Source organism: Harmonia axyridis, chromosome 3 (genome assembly GCF_914767665.1).
Source record: "Harmonia axyridis chromosome 3, icHarAxyr1.1, whole genome shotgun sequence".
NCBI lineage: Eukaryota > Metazoa > Arthropoda > Insecta > Coleoptera > Coccinellidae > Harmonia > Harmonia axyridis.
The window spans coordinates 47896400-47917584 of record NC_059503.1 but is presented as its reverse complement, the minus strand read 5'-3'; positions in this window follow the sequence as shown (position 1 = coordinate 47917584).

Sequence of the window (21185 nt, the reverse complement as noted above, 5' to 3'; positions counted from 1 at the left end):
TTACAATTTTTTAAGGTCCGGGGTAAGGAAAATTCGAGAAAATTCAATCTCTCTACAAAAATCGTTATATCTCCTAAACTATTCGTCGCAGACCCCTCAAATAAAACTTTCGTGATCTTCGTGAACAGATCAATAGAAAAAGAGGTATTTTATTACCAAGAAAAATCTTTAAATTTTTTACAATTTTTCAAGGTCCGGGGTAAGGAAAATTCGAGAAAATTCAATCTCTCTATAAAAATCGTTATATCTCCTAAACTATTCGTCGCAGACTCCTCAAATAAAAACTTTCGTGAACTACATGACCAGATCAATAGAAAAAGAGGTATATTATTACCAAGAAGGAAATTTTAATTTTTTACAATTTTTTAAGGTCCGGGGTAAGGAAAATTCGAGAAAATTCGAGAAAATTTTTCGACTCAAATATTGTCAGGCGAGAGTGGGATTCGAATAACCATGAACTGCCAATACCAACTCTGCTTACCGATTTTCCGTAGTCCCCATAGTTTAGGAGAAATTTGAATTCGAAATTTTTGGAAAAAACCGTAAAAATTCAATCTCTCTACAAAAATCGTTATATCTCCTAAACAATTCGTCGCAAACCCCTCAAAAAAAAACTTTCGTGATCTACGTGACCAGATCAAAAGAAAAAGAGGTATATTATTACCAAGAAGGAACTTTTAATTTTTTACAATTTTTTGACAATTTTTTACACTAAGGTAAGGAAAATTCGAGAAAATTCTTCGATTCAATCTCTCTATAAAAATCGTTATATCTCCTAAACTATTCGTCGCAGACCCCTCATATAAAAACTTTCAAAACAGATCAATAGAAAAAGAGGTATATTATCACCAAGAAGGAACTTTTAATTTTTTACAATTTTTTAAGGTCCGGGGTAAGGAAAATTCGAGAAAATTCAATCTCTCTATAAAAATCGTTATATCTCCTAAACAATTCGTCGCAGACTCCTCAAATAAAAACTTTCGTGATCTACGTGACCAGATCAATAGAAAAAGAGGTATATTATTACCAAGAAGGAAGTTTTAATTTTTTACAATTTTTTAAGGTCCGGGGTAAGGAAAATTCGAGAAAATTCTTCGACTCAAATATTGTCATTCGTGAGTGGAATTCGAATAATCATGAACTGCCAATACCAACTCTGCTTACCTATTTTCCGTAGTCCCCATAGTTTAGGCGAAATTTGAATTCGAAATTTTTGGAAAAAACCGTAAAAATTCAATCTCTCTACTAAAATCGTTATATCTCCTAAACTATTCGTCGCAGACCCAAGTGAGCCATTCCACATTCTCATTTCTCATTTCTCATTCTAACACTTTTCATCGTATTGCACAGGGACGAAAGCTTGACACACGTGTCTGAGGAAACCACTTTGGTATAAGGGACTGTTCTTATTCCCTTCTTTTTGTTAAATGAACAATTATCCAAGTAAGCCTTTCCACATTGTTGATTTTCTTGGACTCGGATGTCACGCAGGTAGCTATAATCTCCCACGTGGTAAGGTCAATTGCTGCTGTAACCACAAATGCACGACTGATTTCTGTTGTTGATTTCATTTGTTTGTTATTTCCTTCTATGTTTCTCATTCCAACACTTCTCATCGTATTGCACAGGGACGAAAGCTTGACACACATGTCTAAGGAAATCACATTGGTAAAAGGGACTGTTCTTATTCCCTTCTTTTTGTTTAATTAACAATTATCCAAGTGAGCCATTCCACATTCTCATTTCTCATTTCTCATTCTAACACTTCTCATCGTATTGCACAGGGACGAAAGCTTGACACACGTGTCTATGGAAACCACATTGGTATAAGGGACTGTTCTTATTCCCTTCCTTCTGTATAATGATTAATCATCCAAGTGAGCCATTCCACATTGTTGATTTTCTTGGACTCGGATGACACGCAGGTAGCTATAATCTCCCACGTGGTAAGGTCAATTGCTGCTGTAAGCACAAATGCACGACTGACTTCTGTTGTTGATTTCATTTGTTGGTTATTTCCTTCTATGTTTCTCATTCTAACACTTTTCATCGTATTGCACAGGGACGAAAGCTTGACACACGTGTCTAAGGAAACCACTTCGGTATAAGGGACTGTTCTTATTCCCTTCTTTTTGTTTAATGAACAACTATCCAAATAAGCCATTCCACATTGTTGATTTTCTTGGACTCGGATGTCACGCAGGTAGCTATAATCTCCCACGTGGTAAGGTCAATTGCTGCTGTAACCACACTCACATCATCGAAATGTAAGAAATGGTTGAAGCATGGCAGCAAGTGATGATAGAGAAGTTGCCTGTAGTTTTAGTATTACATTTGAAATGCTTCGAATACAGAATGAATGGCTGCACTAAAATAATGAAGACTATAGAATTTCCCATCAATCTGCAGATTGATTCTAAAATATTATCTGGAAGGACGAATACTTCAGCGGAGAGACAATATAAATTAATATCTGTTGTATACCATGTAGGAAAGGAGGCCAGCTATGGGCATTATATAGCAGATACTTTCCATTCGGGGTATAATACATGGTTGAGGTTTGATGACTCTAAAATAAACAGAATGACGGAAGAAGATGCTCTTAAACGTCAAGGAGATAGAGTTCCTTATTTATTATTTTATCGAAGGAGTGATACGGTGTGAAGTGTAAAGATTCATTGATATAGTTGTTAATTTGTACATATTAGATTTAAGGATGCTGAACATTGTAATATTTTTCTGTTGTTTCATGAGTAATGCCATGTCTTTTATTTCGGGAGAATATGATGAATTGACTTTACAATGTTATATATATGTATATGTATATGTATATAAAAAATAAATATTATATTTTAATAAACGAACTTTGTATAAATGTAAAATTTTGTTTGTTTTTTTTGAAGAAATTTCTTTTCCTAAAACTTAAATTAAATTTTTGCAAGAACTACTATCTCAGAAGGAAAAAAAGATCGTCTTCGTGAAAATTCCAATCAACCATAAACAGTATTAGCTATTTCAGGACTTTGGACTCTTTATTCCTTTTTCTTTGCTCTTGAAATCAGGTGAATTTCGCTCAATATAATAAAAAAAAACTTGACCAAACTTTATAATTTTCCCCTGTGTTCAGCGGCGCTACGTTCTCCTACTTCTGTAACCTAGATAAATGAGGATATTTTGGAAGATCGTACCTCATGCACTCGAATCATGTAATTTTTTTTTGTTTCACAAAAATCACAAATATACCAGTCATGAACTCTGAATTAACCTATATCTATAATGACCCAAAACAAAACACTCATTAATTTCCGTTTTATAACCTATTATTCCTTTTCCTGGGTCAGAACAATTTTTTTGGAGAATTCTCGTCTCTGATTATTATGAAATTTTTTTTTTCTATTGGTCCTCTAATTCACTTGAAAATCAAAACTCAGTTGAATAATTACTCAAAAAAAAGTTCTGTCGAAGGTCAGATTGGATTTCTTTAAATTTTATTATCCTGGATATTAGACATGAGAACTCAGAATATATTGAATTTCTCTCTTACTACAGTTGAAGGTCTGTGCTTATAATTTACATCTGGTGTAGGCTAGTAGTTTCGATTGTCTGGGATACCAACTATTCAATGACATAGGCCTCGATTTGGTAACATTTTGGATGTTCCACCATTTACTAATGTACATGCCTAAAACCTCTAGAATTTGCTTCTGAATAAGGATTGGTTAAGTCTATTCAAAGACGGCATTAAATTTCGAATGTAGAATCTTATATTGTTATTATTAGAACTCTTTATTGCTAAATTCATATGTTAGAATCTTATATTCAATTTTTATATTTTTTTATTTATAAAATCCCAATTCTATTCATGTTTCTTTGGACGAATATCAGTTTCTACTATGAAATGAATAATTACAATTCAATTGTATCTATCAATTTCAACATATGTGATCTCCAATTTCAATATCTTTCTTCAATTATTCCTGAAAAGTGATCATTCAAACTTTAATTCTTAACTTCACAAATGATTAATTACTCAACTATCTAATCATCATCAGTGAATAGTAACGAATATTCATAAATATCAACTACTCACTGAATAGAAAACTATTCACTGAATAGCTAGAAGGCTAATTTCTTAGAGTATATTCTATGTTCTAAGGTAAATTTCATAAAAAACTTCAAAAAGGATGAAAGTGTGGCGGCTTCTCATGAAGCTCCACATAGCAACAATACACACAGCATTCGGTAGCCTAGACGTTAAGAGGTAGACCCACTCACCGAGATGCGACAAGGTGCCGGGTTCGAGTCCCGGCGGCTCCCGATAATAATAAATTCCCCAAGCGTCTGTGACACGGCACACACAATTATACCAAAGTCACCCTGACGAGTCCGGTGTTTGTGCCAGGGACGAAACGCATAAGTAGGCATATGTGCTATCCAACAAAAGTATGTTCGCTTTCTTCGGTTGGCAGATCGAATGTCCCTATTATCGGGAACAAAAAATAATTTCGGAAATTTGTACTTTGGTCGGGAGACACAAAAATAATATTAAAGTAAATATAATAATTTAACATAATTGTTATATTCCGCTAAAGATCGAAATGTCGAAATATCAACAGAAAATGGTTTTCTCATTACCTATGTTATAATTATCCACAGAATTTAATATTTATTTTTCAGCTTGCCACATCTATCAGAATCAATTATAACCATATATAAGGGGTACATTTGTATTTATCTATGAATATAACCACGCTTAACATGAAACCACGGAATGCAGATTACAGAAACCACAAAATACAAATATACCCCTAGCTACACTAGCGCCATCTATTTATCCTGTCCGCTGGACATTTTTTCAATGCGAACTGTGGACCATAGATTACAATAAAATTAAGCTGGAAATGAAGAAACGAAATACAGATAATTTTGTGGGATTGGAATTTTTTATTTCGAGCACAGTTTAGAAACTATCTGTTTGAAAATTATTATTATTATTATATATATTATTATTGAAATTTAATATGAGGCGCACGCGCACTTCTATATTCTACCTAATAGACTAAGGGCCAGTTGCACCATTTGCCTAAACATTAATTAAAAATTTAAACGTTGATTACTCTATGATTTCTCAAGAGAAATCAGAAATTAATCAATGTTTAAATTTTAATCAATGTTTAGGCAAATGGTGCAACTGGCCCCTAATATAAGGTATATGGCTCGACCTGTACATAGTTAAGACGAAGAAAAATATTCTATGTTCGTCAACCATGCCGGGTTGACAAATTGTAAGTAACCTCAGTTTAGCGAATATTCTTCCAAGAGTTACTTTATAAACAGTTGTTGAAGTGATATTTCTAGTGGAAAGTTTCATGTTTAAATAGAAAATTGTTTGAATATGGAGGTTATTTTTTTATTACTAGCTTAGGGTTGTTTTAATTTATTCGAATATTTTCAAATATCAGTTATATTTCATGTACTTAGTTTTTTTTTTATTGGTTTATGGATTTTCAACCATCATAACAAAAAATTCATTACAATTCATGAAATTTCGACTTTTTAGTTTGTTTTCATGTTTTCTGGAAGTCATAGACTACTCCATTCAATGAGAAATTGCAGTTTTCCTTAGTTGAAGTTTTTCCTCGAAATCTCCTTAAGTATAGAATTTGCTTGAGACCCCTCTCTTTTTATATCTACGTAAAATTGACTGAATGAACAAAAATATATGCGGCGCACGCGCACTTCTATATTTTACCCAATAGACAAAGGGCCAGTTGCACCATTTGCCTAAACATTAATTAAAAATTTAAACGTTGATTACTCTATGATTTCTCGAAAGAAATCAGAAATTAATCAACGTTTAAATTTTTAATTAATGTTTAGGCAAATGGTGCAACTTGCCCCTAATATTAGGTATATGGCTCGACCTGTACATAGTTAAGAAGAAGAAAAATATTCTATGTTCGTCAACCATGCCGGGTTGACAAATTGTAAGTAACCTCAGTTTAGCGAACATTCTTCAAAGAGTTACTTTATAAACAGTTGTTGAAGTGATATTTCTAGTGGAAAGTTTCATGTTTAAATAGTTAATTGTTTGAATATGGAGGTAATTTTTTTAATACTAGCTTAGGGATATTTTCATTTATTCGAATATTTTCAAAAATCAGTTATATTTTATGTAGTTAGTTTTTTTTTATTGGTTTATGAATTTTCAACTTTCTTAACGAAAAATTTATTACAATTCAAGAAATTTCGACTTTTTAGTTTCTTTTCATGTTTTCTGGAAGTCATAGACTACTCCATTCAATGAGAAATTGCAGTTTTCCTTAGTTGAAGTTTTTCCTCGAAAACTCTTCAAGTATAGAGTTTGCTTGAGACCCCTCTCTTTTTATATCTACGTAAAATTGACTGAATGAATAAAAAAATATAGATTTTTCCAAAAAACTTTTCATTAGATATCTATAGGAATCTCTTCAACTTATGAACTGTTCAGCTTATACTCAAGTATTGCCATATTGCTGAAATTATCATCAACCAAGCTATCTGATAATGCAATAATATACTGGGTGTGCCGTTTGAAATAAGTAGGTAGTAATCTGAAATTGTTAAAATTTTCAGCAGAAAATTATTATTAGTTTTCCATAAACAATAAGCCATCGCGGTGAATCACCCTGTACATCATTATCATTCAGCCTTCTGCTTCCACTGAGGGATATAAATTTCGCTCTACTGGTTTATGACTGTTTTGCAATTATCTCTGGCCAAGCGTTTTTATAGACTATTTCAAGGGACTTTGGATATACTATATACAGAAATATTATAATTTCCAAAATGATTTCAACTATTATATTGTTATTTTTTTTTCAGAATCTACATTTCTTGGAGTTAACTGCGTTAGAAGAAGAAGAGGTCCGTATTATAAATAATATATTATTTACCAATTCTAGTGAATACAAATTACCCTGTAGAGTTAAACAAAAATTTTCTGCAAGTAAGTATAGAGATCTTAAAAGAATTATTCATGGTCAATATGAATATGTAATATAATAATGAATCAACTAATATCAACTTTTTCAGAAAATGAGTGTAGAAAATCTGTAATCAATTACAATGGATTATCAATTACAAAACCTTTTATCCAGAATGAGATGACAGGAAAACATTCGAAACCTTCAACTCCCCCTAGTTGAGCTGTAAAAACAGTTGAAATTATTGCAAGAGATAATACAGAGATAATCAAAAATGATACAATTTCCAATAGGACAATTGAAAAAATTGAAAGTAGCATCTCGGATAAAAATGAATCTAAAATTGAGGAGCCCACAGTAAATGTATGGAAAAAATCATGGGCTAGTCTATTTGATAAAGATGTTAAAACAATTTCGAATGAGAAAATAGATAATAAAATTAATGATTCACATGTAACATCTTTAAACCATACAAAAGTAGTCAAAAAAATAGATTCAGCCACCCATAATTATGTTAGGAGGTGAGTTCAAATCCATATCTTTTTTTATATATTTATCTTACTTTCAACTAACAATTTGCTTACATCTACAGTAGATAATTATTTTACTTAGTTGAACCCATTTTACTTGATGAAAAGTGGAATGCTTTGGTTTTCACCTACAAATATTAGTGAAAATTCAAGTTTTTATCATGGTTAGTAATATTTTTTAATTTTCAGAATTTCTCAAGAACTATAAAATTGATGGGACCCAAACCAGTTTTAAACCCAGGGGTTTACGAAACAAAAGTAACTTTCGTTATATTAACTCAATATTACAAGCCTTACTTGCTTGCCCACCACTTTGTAATCTCCTCAAACGGCTATCAGAGAACTTCACTCACAATAATGCACTGAAATCAATAACAATGAGTGAAAATATGTAAGTATAAATTAATATAATTTGCAACTTTGATTGAATAACAATTTTATATATGTATTTTCATTATTCAACTATTCCAGGTGTAAATTTATGAATAACTTCGATAATCTGCCCAATGTAAGACGCAAGTCACGTTCAAAAAAGAAAAACATGAAGCAAACTTTCGTCAATATAGACAATGGCAATTCGTTTGAGGCCTCATCGTTTTATACGATGCTAAACGGAACACGTAGCGATTCTTTCCTTGTTGAAGGCCGACAAGAAGACTCCGAAGAAATCTTGGGCCTTCTGTTGAATGGACTCAATGATGAAATGATGGGAATAATGAAATTGATTGGCCATGACGAAAATATTCAAGCAGCTAAAAAAGAAGTGAAAATAGATGTGGATGATTGGAAAGTTATTGGTCCTAGGAACGAAGGGAATGTAACAAGAGAAATACAAATGGACAAGACACCGATTAGTGATATATTCGGAGGACTTCTCTGTTCAAGAATCCATAAAACCGGAGACGAAACTTCAGAAAATATTGAACCATTCCTAACATTGCCATTAAATATTAAAAAAGCAAATAACATAGCTGAAACTTTAGAAGGCCTTACAACCAAGAACAAACTAAAGGGTCTGACATCATCGAAAACGAAAGAAACGGTTGAAGCATGGCAGCAAGTGATGATAGAGAAGTTGCCTGTAGTTTTAGTATTACATTTGAGATGCTTCGAATACAGAATGAATGGCTGCACTAAAATAATGAAGACTATAGAATTTCCCATCAATCTGCAGATTGATTCTAAAATATTATCTGGAAGGACGAATACTTCAGCGGAGAGACAATATAAATTAATATCTGTAGTATACCATGAAGGAAAGGAGGCCAGCTATGGGCATTATATAGCAGATACTTTCCATTCGGGGTATAATACATAGTTGAGATTTGATGACTCTAAAATAAACAGAGTTACGGAAGATGTTCTTAAACGTAAAGGAGATAGAGTTCCTTATTTATTATTTTATCGAAGGAGTGAAACGGTGTGAAGTGTAAAGATTCATTGATATAGTTGTTAATTTGTACACATTAGATTTAAGGATGCTGAACATTGTAATATTTTTCTGTTGTTTCATGAGTAATGCCATGTATTGTATTTCGGGAGAATATGATAAATTGACTTTACAATGTTATATATATGTATATGTATATGTATATGTATATGTATATGTATATGTATATAAAAAATAAATATTATATTTTAATAAACGAACTTTGTATAAATGTAAAATTTTGTTTGTTTTTTTCGAAGAAATTTCTTTTCCTAAAACTTAAATTGAATTTTTGTTAGAACCACTATCTCAGAAGGAAAAAAAGATCGTCTTCGTGAAAATTCCAATCAACCATAAACAGTATTAGCTATTTCAGGACTTTGGACTCTTTATTCCTTTTTCTTTGCTCTTTAAATCAAGTGAATTTCGCTCAATGTAATAAAAAAAAACTTGACCAAACTTTATAATTTTTCCCAGTGTTCAGCGGCGCTACGTTCTCCTACTTCTGTAACCTAGATAAATGAGGATATTTTGGAAGATCGTACTTCATGCACTCGAATCATGTAATTTTTTTTTGTTTCACAAAAATCACAAATATACCAGTCATGAACTCTGAATCAACCTATATCTATAATGACCCAAAACAAAACACTCATTAATTTCCGTTTTATAACCTATTATTCCTTTTCCTGGGTCAGAACAATTTTTTTGGAGAATTCTCGTCTCTGATTATTATGAAATTTTTTTTTTCTATTGGTCCTCTAATTCACTTGAAAATCAAAACTCAGTTGAATAATTACTCAAAAAAAAGTTCTGTCGAAGGTCAGATTGGATTTCTTCAAATTTTATTATCCTGGATATTAGACATGAGAACTCAGAATATATTGAATTTCTCTCTTACTACAGTTGAAGGTCTGTGCTTATAATTTACATCTGGTGTACGCTAGTAGTTTCGATTGTCTGGGATACCAACTATTCAATGACATAGGCCTCGATTTGGTAACATTTTGGATGTTCCACCATTTACTAATGTACATGCCTAAAACCTCTAGAATTTGCTTCTGAATAAGGATTGGTTAAGTCTATTCAATTCTTTTACATTTTTAGACCTCAGATTTAAAAGAATAGAAAAATTCGTCGTTTCGAAATTCAGAATCAAACAATAATTGACCAATGAAATAGAGTAATGTCTAGAAATGACAATGCATATGAAATATGAAAGCAAGGTTTCAAATGAATAAACTCTGCAATCGATTAAAAAGACGGCATTAAATTTCGAATGTAGAATCTTATATTGTTATTATTAGAACTCTTTATTGCTAAATTCATATGTTAGAATCTTATATTCAATTTTTATATTTTTTTATTTATAAAATCCCAATTCTATTCATGTTTCTTTGGACGAATACCAGTTTCTACTATGAAAGAAGAAAGAAAGAAGAATTCGAGAAAATTCTTCGACTCAAATATTGTCATTCGTGAGTGGAATTCGAATAATCATGAACTGCCAATACCAACTCTGCTCACCGATTTTCCGTAGTCCCCATAGTTTAGGAGAAATTTGAAGTCGAAATTTTTTGAAAAAACCGTAAAAATTCAATCTCTCTATAAAAATCGTTATATCTCCTAAACTATTCGTCGCAGACCCCTCATATAAAAACTTTCGTGATCTACGTGAACAGATCAATTGAAAAAGAGGTATATTATCACCAAGAAGGAACTTTTAATTTTTTACAATTTTTTAAGATCCGGGGTAAGGAAAATTCGAGAAAATTCAATCTCTCTACAAAAATCGTTATATCTCCTAAACTATTCGTCGCAGACCCCTCAAATAAAAACTTTCGTGATCTACGTGAACAGATCAATAGAAAAAGAGGTATTTTATTACCAAGAAAGATCTTTTGATTTTTTACAATTTTTCAAGGTCCGGGGTAAGGAAAATTCGAGAAAATTCAATCTCTCTATAAAAATCGTTATATCTCCTAAACTATTCGTCGCAGACTGCTCAAATAAAAACTTTCGTGATCTACATGACCAGATCAATAGAAAAAGAGGTATATTATTACCAAGAGGGAACTTTTAATTTTTTACAATTTTTTAAGGTCCGGGGTAAGGAAAATTCGAGAAAATTCGAGAAAATTTTTCGACTCAAATATTGTCATTCGTGAGTGGAATTCGAATAATCATGAACTGCCAATACCAACTCTGCTCACCGATTTTCCGTAGTCCCCATAGTTTAGGAGAAATTTGAAGTCGAAATTTTTGGAAAAAACCGTAAAAATTCAATCTCTCTATAAAAATCGTTATATCTCCTAAACTATTCGTCGCAGACTCCTCAAATAAAAACTTTCCTGATCAACATGACCAGATCAATAGAAAAAGAGGTATATTATTACCAAGAAGGAACTTTTAATTTTTTACAATTTTTTAAGGTCCGGGGTAAGGAAAATTCGAGAAAATTTTTCGACTCAAATATTGTCAGGCGAGAGTGCGATTCGAATAACCATGAACTGCCAATACCAACTCTGCTTACCGATTTTTCGTTGTCCCCATAGTTTAGGAGAAATTTTAATTCGAAATTTTTGGAAAAAACCGTAAAAATTCAATCTCTCTACAAAAATCGTTATATCTCCTAAACTATTCGTCGCAAACCCCTCAAATAAAAACTTTCGTGATCTACGTGACCAGATCAATAGAAAAAGAGGTATATTATTACCAAGAAGGAACTTTTAATTTTTCAAGGTCCGGGGTAAGAAGAATTCGAGAAAATTCTTCGACTCAAATATTGTCATTCGTGAGTGGAATTCGAATAATCATGAACTGCCAATACCAACTCTGCTCACCGATTTTCCGTAGTCCCCATAGTTTAGGAGAAATTTGAAGTCGAAATTTTTTGAAAAAACCGTAAAAATTCAATCTCTCTATAAAAATCGTTATATCTCCTAAACTATTCGTCGCAGACCCCTCATATAAAAACTTTCGTGATCTACGTGAACAGATCAATAGAAAAAGAGGTATATTATCACCAAGAAGGAACTTTTAATTTTTTACAATTTGTTAAGATCCGGGGTAAGGAAAATTCGAGAAAATTCAATCTCTCTACAAAAATCGTTATATCTCCTAAACTATTCGTCGCAGACCCCTCAAATAAAAACTTTCGTGATCTACGTGAACAGATCAATAGAAAAAGAGGTATTTTATTACCAAGAAAGATCTTTTGATTTTTTACAATTTTTCAAGGTCCGGGGTAAGGAAAATTCGAGAAAATTCAATCTCTCTATAAAAATCGTTATATCTCCTAAACTATTCGTCGCAGACTGCTCAAATAAAAACTTTCGTGATCTACATGACCAGATCAATAGAAAAAGAGGTATATTATTACCAAGAAGGAACTTTCAATTTTTTACAATTTTTTAAGGTCCGGGGTAAAAAAAATTCGAGAAAATTTTTCGACTCAAATATTGTCAGGCGAGAGTGGGATTCGAATAACCATGAACTGCCAATACCAACTCTGCTCACCGATTTTCCGTAGTCCCCATAATTTAGGAGAAATTTGAAGTCGAAATTTTTGGAAAAAACCGTAAAAATTCAATCTCTCTATAAAAATCGTTATATCTCCTAAACTATTCGTCGCAGACCCCTCATATAAAAACTTTCGTGATCTACGTGAACAGATCAATAGAAAAAGAGGTATATTATTACCAAGAAAAATCTTTTAATTTTTTACAATTTTTCAAGGTCCGGGGTAAGGAAAATTCGAGAAAATTCAATCTCTCTATAAAAATCGTTATATCTCCTAAACTATTCGTCGCAGACTCCTCAAATAAAAACTTTCGTGAACTACATGCCCAGATCAATAGAAAAAGAGGTATATTATTACCAAGAAGGAAATTTTAATTTTTTACAATTTTTTAAGGTCCGGGGTAAGGAAAATTCGAGAAAATTCAATCTCTCTATAAAAATCGTTATATCTCCTAAACTATTCGTCGCAAACCCCTCAAATAAAAACTTTCGTGATCTACGTGACCAGATCAATAGAAAAAGAGGTATATTATTACCAAGAAGGAACTTTTAATTTTTTACAATTTTTTAAGGTCCGAAAATTCGAGAAAATTCTTCGACTCAAATATTGTCATTCGTGAGTGGAATTCGAATAATCATGAACTGCCAATACCAACTCTGCTCACCGATTTTCCGTAGTCCCCATAGTTTAGGAGAAATTCGAAGTCGAAATTTTTGGAAAAAACCGTAAAAATTCAATCTCTATAAAAATCGTTATATCTCCTAAACTATTCGTCGCAGACCCCTCATATAAAAACTTTCGTGGTCTACGTGAACAGATCAATAGAAAAAGAGGTATATTATCACCAAGAAGGAACTTTTAATTTTTTACAATTTTTTAAGGTCCGGGGTAAGGAAAATTCGAGAAAATTCGAGAAAATTTTTCGACTCAAATATTGTCAGGCGAGAGTGGGATTCGAATAACCATGAACTGCCAATACCAACTCTGCTTACCAATTTTCCGTAGGCCCCATAGTTTAGGAGAAATTTGAATTCGAAATTTTTGGAAAAAACCGTAAAAATTCAATCTCTCTACAAAAATCGTTATATCTCCTAAACTATTCGTCGCAAACCCCTCAAATATAAACTTTCGTGATCTACGTGACCAGATCAATAGAAAAAGAGGTATATTATTACAAAGAAGGAACTTTTAATTTTTTACAATTTTTTAAGGTCCGGGGTAAGGAAAATTCGAGAAAATTCAATCTCTCTACAAAAATCGTTATATCTCCTAAACTATTCGTCGCAGACCCTCAAATAAAAACTTTCGTGATCTACGTGAACAGATCAATAGAAAAAGAGGTATTTTATTATCAAAAAAGATCTTTTAATTTTTTACAATTTTTCAAGGTCCGGGGTAAGGAAAATTCGAGAAAATTCAATCTCTCTATAAAAATCGTTATATCTCCTAAACTATTCGTCGCAGACTCCTCAAATAAAAACTTTCGTGATCTACATGACCAGATCAATAGAAAAAGAGGTATATTATTACCAAGAAGGAACTTTTAATTTTTTACAATTTTTTAAGGTCCGGGGTAAGGAAAATTCGAGAAAATTCGAGAAAATTTTTCGACTCAAATATTGTCAGGCGAGAGTGGGATTCGAATAACCATGAACTGCCAATACCAACTCTGCTTACCGATTTTCCGTAGTCCCCATAGTTTAGGAGAAATTTGAATTCGAAATTTTTGGAAAAAACCGTAAAAATTCAATCTCTCTACTAAAATCGTTATATCTCCTAAACTATTCGTCGCAAACCCCTCAAATAAAAACTTTCGTGATCTACGTGACCAGATCAATAGAAAAAGAGGTATATTATGACCAAGAAGGAACTTTTAATTTTTTACAATTTTTCAAGGTCCGGGGTAAGAAAAATTCGAGAAAATTCTTCGACTCAAATATTGTCATTCGTGAGTGGAATTCGAATAATCATGAACTGCCAATACCAACTCTGCTCACCGATTTTCCGTAGTCCCCATAGTTTAGGAGAAATTTGAAGTCGAAATTTTTTGAAAAAACCGTAAAAATTCAATCTCTCTATAAAAATCGTTATATCTCCTAAACTATTCGTCGCAGACCCCTCATTAAAAAACTTTCGTGATCTACGTGAACAGATCAATAGAAAAAGAGGTATATTATCACCAAGAAGGAACTTTTAATTTTTTACAATTTTTTAAGGTCCGGGGTAAGGAAAATTCGAGAAAATTCAATCTCTCTACAAAAATCGTTATATCTCCTAAACTATTCGTGGCAGACCCCTTAAATAAAAACTTTCGTGATCTTCGTGAACTACGTGAACAGATCAATAGAAAAAGAGGTATATTATCACCAAGAAGGAACTTTTAATTTTTTACAATTTTTTGAGGTCCGGGGTAAGGAAAATTCGAGAAAATTCAATCTCTCTACAAAAATCGTTATATCTCCTAAACTATTCGTCGCAGACCCCTCAAATAAAAACTTTCGTGATCTACGTGAACAGATCAATAGAAAAAGAGGTATTTTATTATCAAAAAAGATCTTTTGATTTTTTACAATTTTTCAAGGTAAGGAAAATTCGAGAAAATTCAATCTCTCTATAAAAATCGTTTTATCTCCTAAACTATTCGTCGCAGACTGCTCAAATAAAAACTTTCGTGATCTACATGACCAGATCAATAGAAAAAGAGGTATATTATTACCAAGAAGGAACTTTCAATTTTTTACAATTTTTTAAGGTCCGGGGTAAGAAAAATTCGAGAAAATTCTTCGACTCAAATATTGTCAGGCGAGAGTGGGATTCGAATAACCATGAACTGCCAATACCAACTCTGCTCACCGATTTTCCGTAGTCCCCATAGTTCAGGAGAAATTTGAAGTCGAAATTTTTGGAAAAAACCGTAAAAATTCAATCTCTCTATAAAAATCGTTATATCTCCTAAACTATTCGTCGCAGACCCCTCATATAAAAACTTTCGTGATCTACGTGAACAGATCAATTGAAAAAGAGGTATATTATCACCAAGAAGGAACTTTTAATTTTTTACAATTTTTTAAGATCCGGGGTAAGGAAAATTCGAGAAAATTCAATCTCTCTACAAAAATCGTTATATCTCCTAAACTATTCGTCGCAGACCCCTCATATAAAAACTTTCGTGATCTACGTGAACAGATCAATAGAAAAAGAGGTATATTATCACCAAGAAGGAACTTTTAATTTTTTACAATTTGTTAAGATCCGGGGTAAGGAAAATTCGAGAAAATTCAATCTCTCTACAAAAATCGTTATATCTCCTAAACTATTCGTCGCAGACCCCTCAAATAAAAACTTTCGTGATCTACGTGAACAGATCAATAGATAAAGAGGTATTTTATTACCAAGAAAGATCTTTTGATTTTTTACAATTTTTCAAGGTCCGGGGTAAGGAAAATTCGAGAAAATTCAATCTCTCTATAAAAATCGTTATATCTCCTAAACTATTCGTCGCAGACTGCTCAAATAAAAACTTTCGTGATCTACATGACCAGATCAATAGAAAAAGAGGTATATTATTACCAAGAAGGAACTTTCAATTTTTTACAATTTTTTAAGGTCCGGGGTAAAAAAAATTCGAGAAAATTTTTCGACTCAAATATTGTCAGGCGAGAGTGGGATTCGAATAACCATGAACTGCCAATACCAACTCTGCTCACCGATTTTCCGTAGTCCCCATAATTTAGGAGAAATTTGAAGTCGAAATTTTTGGAAAAAACCGTAAAAATTCAATCTCTCTATAAAAATCGTTATATCTCCTAAACTATTCGTCGCAGACCCCTCATATAAAAACTTTCGTGATCTACGTGAACAGATCAATAGAAAAAGAGGTATTTTATTACCAAGAAAAATCTTTTAATTTTTTACAATTTTTCAAGGTCCGGGGTAAGGAAAATTCGAGAAAATTCAATCTCTCTATAAAAATCGTTATATCTCCTAAACTATTCGTCGCAGACTCCTCAAATAAAAACTTTCGTGAACTACATGCCCAGATCAATAGAAAAAGAGGTATATTATTACCAAGAAGGAAATTTTAATTTTTTACAATTTTTTAAGGTCCGGGGTAAGGAAAATTCGAGAAAATTCAATCTCTCTATAAAAATCGTTATATCTCCTAAACTATTCGTCGCAAACCCCTCAAATAAAAACTTTCGTGATCTACGTGACCAGATCAATAGAAAAAGAGGTATATTATTACCAAGAAGGAACTTTTAATTTTTTACAATTTTTTAAGGTCCGAAAATTCGAGAAAATTCTTCGACTCAAATATTGTCATTCGTGAGTGGAATTCGAATAATCATGAACTGCCAATACCAACTCTGCTCACCGATTTTCCGTAGTCCCCATAGTTTAGGAGAAATTCGAAGTCGAAATTTTTGGAAAAAACCGTAAAAATTCAATCTCTATAAAAATCGTTATATCTCCTAAACTATTCGTCGCAGACCCCTCATATAAAAACTTTCGTGGTCTACGTGAACAGATCAATAGAAAAAGAGGTATATTATCACCAAGAAGGAACTTTTAATTTTTTACAATTTTTTAAGGTCCGGGGTAAGGAAAATTCGAGAAAATTCGAGAAAATTTTTCGACTCAAATATTGTCAGGCGAGAGTGGGATTCGAATAACCATGAACTGCCAATACCAACTCTGCTTACCAATTTTCCGTAGTCCCCATAGTTTAGGAGAAATTTGAATTCGAAATTTTTGGAAAAAACCGTAAAAATTCAATCTCTCTACAAAAATCGTTATATCTCCTAAACTATTCGTCGCAAACCCCTCAAATATAAACTTTCGTGATCTACGTGACCAGATCAATAGAAAAAGAGGTATATTATTACAAAGAAGGAACTTTTAATTTTTTACAATTTTTTAAGGTCCGGGGTAAGGAAAATTCGAGAAAATTCAATCTCTCTACAAAAATCGTTATATCTCCTAAACTATTCGTCGCAGACCCTCAAATAAAAACTTTCGTGATCTACGTGAACAGATCAATAGAAAAAGAGGTATTTTATTATCAAAAAAGATCTTTTAATTTTTTACAATTTTTCAAGGTCCGGGGTAAGGAAAATTCGAGAAAATTCAATCTCTCTATAAAAATCGTTATATCTCCTAAACTATTCGTCGCAGACTCCTCAAATAAAAACTTTCGTGATCTACATGACCAGATCAATAGAAAAAGAGGTATATTATTACCAAGAAGGAACTTTTAATTTTTTACAATTTTTTAAGGTCCGGGGTAAGGAAAATTCGAGAAAATTCGAGAAAATTTTTCGACTCAAATATTGTCAGGCGAGAGTGGGATTCGAATAACCATGAACTGCCAATACCAACTCTGCTTACCGATTTTCCGTAGTCCCCATAGTTTAGGAGAAATTTGAATTCGAAATTTTTGGAAAAAACCGTAAAAATTCAATCTCTCTACTAAAATCGTTATATCTCCTAAACTATTCGTCGCAAACCCCTCAAATAAAAACTTTCGTGATCTACGTGACCAGATCAATAGAAAAAGAGGTATATTATGACCAAGAAGGAACTTTTAATTTTTTACAATTTTTCAAGGTCCGGGGTAAGAAAAATTCGAGAAAATTCTTCGACTCAAATATTGTCATTCGTGAGTGGAATTCGAATAATCATGAACTGCCAATACCAACTCTGCTCACCGATTTTCCGTAGTCCCCATAGTTTAGGAAAAATTTGAAGTCGAAATTTTTTGAAAAAACCGTAAAAATTCAATCTCTCTATAAAAATCGTTATATCTCCTAAACTATTCGTCGCAGACCCCTCATTAAAAAACTTTCGTGATCTACGTGAACAGATCAATAGAAAAAGAGGTATATTATCACCAAGAAGGAACTTTTAATTTTTTACAATTTTTTAAGGTCCGGGGTAAGGAAAATTCGAGAAAATTCAATCTCTCTACAAAAATCGTTATATCTCCTAAACTATTCGTCGCAGACCCCTTAAATAAAAACTTTCGTGATCTTCGTGAACTACGTGAACAGATCAATAGAAAAAGAGGTATATTATCACCAAGAAGGAACTTTTAATTTTTTACAATTTTTTGAGGTCCGGGGTAAGGAAAATTCGAGAAAATTCAATCTCTCTACAAAAATCGTTATATCTCCTAAACTATTCGTCGCAGACCCCTCAAATAAAAACTTTCGTGATCTACGTGAACAGATCAATAGAAAAAGAGGTATTTTATTATCAAAAAAGATCTTTTGATTTTTTACAATTTTTCAAGGTAAGGAAAATTCGAGAAAATTCAATCTCTCTATAAAAATCGTTTTATCTCCTAAACTATTCGTCGCAGACTGCTCAAATAAAAACTTTCGTGATCTACATGACCAGATCAATAGAAAAAGAGGTATATTATTACCAAGAAGGAACTTTCAATTTTTTACAATTTTTTAAGGTCCGGGGTAAGAAAAATTCGAGAAAATTCTTCGACTCAAATATTGTCAGGCGAGAGTGGGATTCGAATAACCATGAACTGCCAATACCAACTCTGCTCACCGATTTTCCGTAGTCCCCATAGTTCAGGAGAAATTTGAAGTCGAAATTTTTGGAAAAAACCGTAAAAATTCAATCTCTCTATAAAAATCGTTATATCTCCTAAACTATTCGTCGCAGAGCCCTCATATAAAAACTTTCGTGATCTACGTGAACACATCAATAGAAAAAGAGGTATATTATCACCAAAAAGGAACTTTTAATTTTTTACAATTTTTTAAGGTGCGGGGTAAGGAAAATTCGAGAAAATTCAATCTCTCTACAAAAATCGTTATATCTCCTAAACTTTTCGTCGCAGACCCCTCAAATAAAAACTTTCGTGATCTTCGTGAACTACGTGAACAGATCAATAAAAAAAGAGGTATATTATCACCAAGAAGGAACTTTTAATTTTTTACAATTTTTTAAGGTCCGGGGTAAGGAAAATTCGAGAAAATTCAATCTCTTTACAAAAATCGTTATATCTCCTAAACTTTTCGTCGCAGACCCCTCAAATAAAAACTTTCGTGATCTACGTGAACAGATCAATAGAAAAAGAGGTATTTTATTACCAAGAAAGATCTTTTAATTTTTTACAATTTTTCAAGGTCCGGGGTAAGGAAAATTCGAGAAAATTCAATCTCTCTATAAAAATCGTTATATCTCCTAAACTATTCGTCGCAGACTCCTCAAATAAAAACTTTCGTGATCTACATGACCAGATCAATAGAAAAAGAGGTATATTATTACCAAGAAGGAACTTTTGATTTTTTACAATTTTTCAAGGTCCGGGGTAAGGAAAATTCGAGAAAATTCAATCTCTCTATAAAAATCGTTATATCTCCTAAACTATTCGTCGCAGACTGCTCAAATAAAAACTTTCGTGATCTACATGACCAGATCAATAGAAAAAGAGGTATATTATTACCAAGAAGGAACTTTCAATTTTTTACAATTTTTTAAGGTCCGGGGTAAAAAAAATTCGAGAAAATTTTTCGACTCAAATATTGTCAGGCGAGAGTGGGATTCGAATAACCATGAACTGCCAATACCAACTCTGCTCACCGATTTTCCGTAGTCCCCATAATTTAGGAGAAATTTGAAGTCGAAATTTTTGGAAAAAACCGTAAAAATTCAATCTCTCTATAAAAATCGTTATATCTCCTAAACTATTCGTCGCAGACCCCTCATATAAAAACTTTCGTGATCTACGTGAACAGATCAATAGAAAAAGAGGTATTTTATTACCAAGAAAAATCTTTTAATTTTTTACAATTTTTCAAGGTCCGGGGTAAGGAAAATTCGAGAAAATTCAATCTCTCTATAAAAATCGTTATATCTCCTAAACTATTCGTCGCAGACTCCTCAAATAAAAACTTTCGTGAACTACATGACCAGATCAATAGAAAAAGAGGTATATTATTACCAAGAAGGAAATTTTAATTTTTTACAATTTTTTAAGGTCCGGGGTAAGGAAAATTCGAGAAAATTCAATCTCTCTATAAAAATCGTTATATCTCCTAAACTATTCGTCGCAAACCCCTCAAATAAAAACTTTCGTGATCTACGTGACCAGATCAATAGAAAAAGAGGTATATTATTACCAAGAAGGAACTTTTAATTTTTTACAATTTTTTAAGGTCCGAAAATTCGAGAAAATTCTTCGACTCAAATATTGTCATTCGTGAGTGGAATTCGAATAATCATGAACTGCCAATACCAACTCTGCTCACCGATTTTCCGTAGTCCCCATAGTTTAGGAGAAATTCGAAGTCGAAATTTTTGGAAAAAACCGTAAAAATTCAATCTCTATAAAAATCGTTATATCTCCTAAACTATTCGTCGCAGACCCCTCATATAAAAACTTTCGTGGTCTACGTGAACAGATCAATAGAAAAAGAGGTATATTATCACCAAGAAGGAACTTTTAATTTTTTACAATTTTTTAAGGTCCGGGGTAAGGAAAATTCGAGAAAATTCGAGAAAATTTTTCGACTCAAATATTGTCAGGCGAGAGTGGGATTCGAATAACCATGAACTGCCAATACCAACTCTGCTTACCAATTTTCCGTAGTCCCCATAGTTTAGGAGAAATTTGAATTCGAAATTTTTGGAAAAAACCGTAAAAATTCAATCTCTCTACAAAAATCGTTATATCTCCTAAACTATTCGTCGCAAACCCCTCAAATAAAAACTTT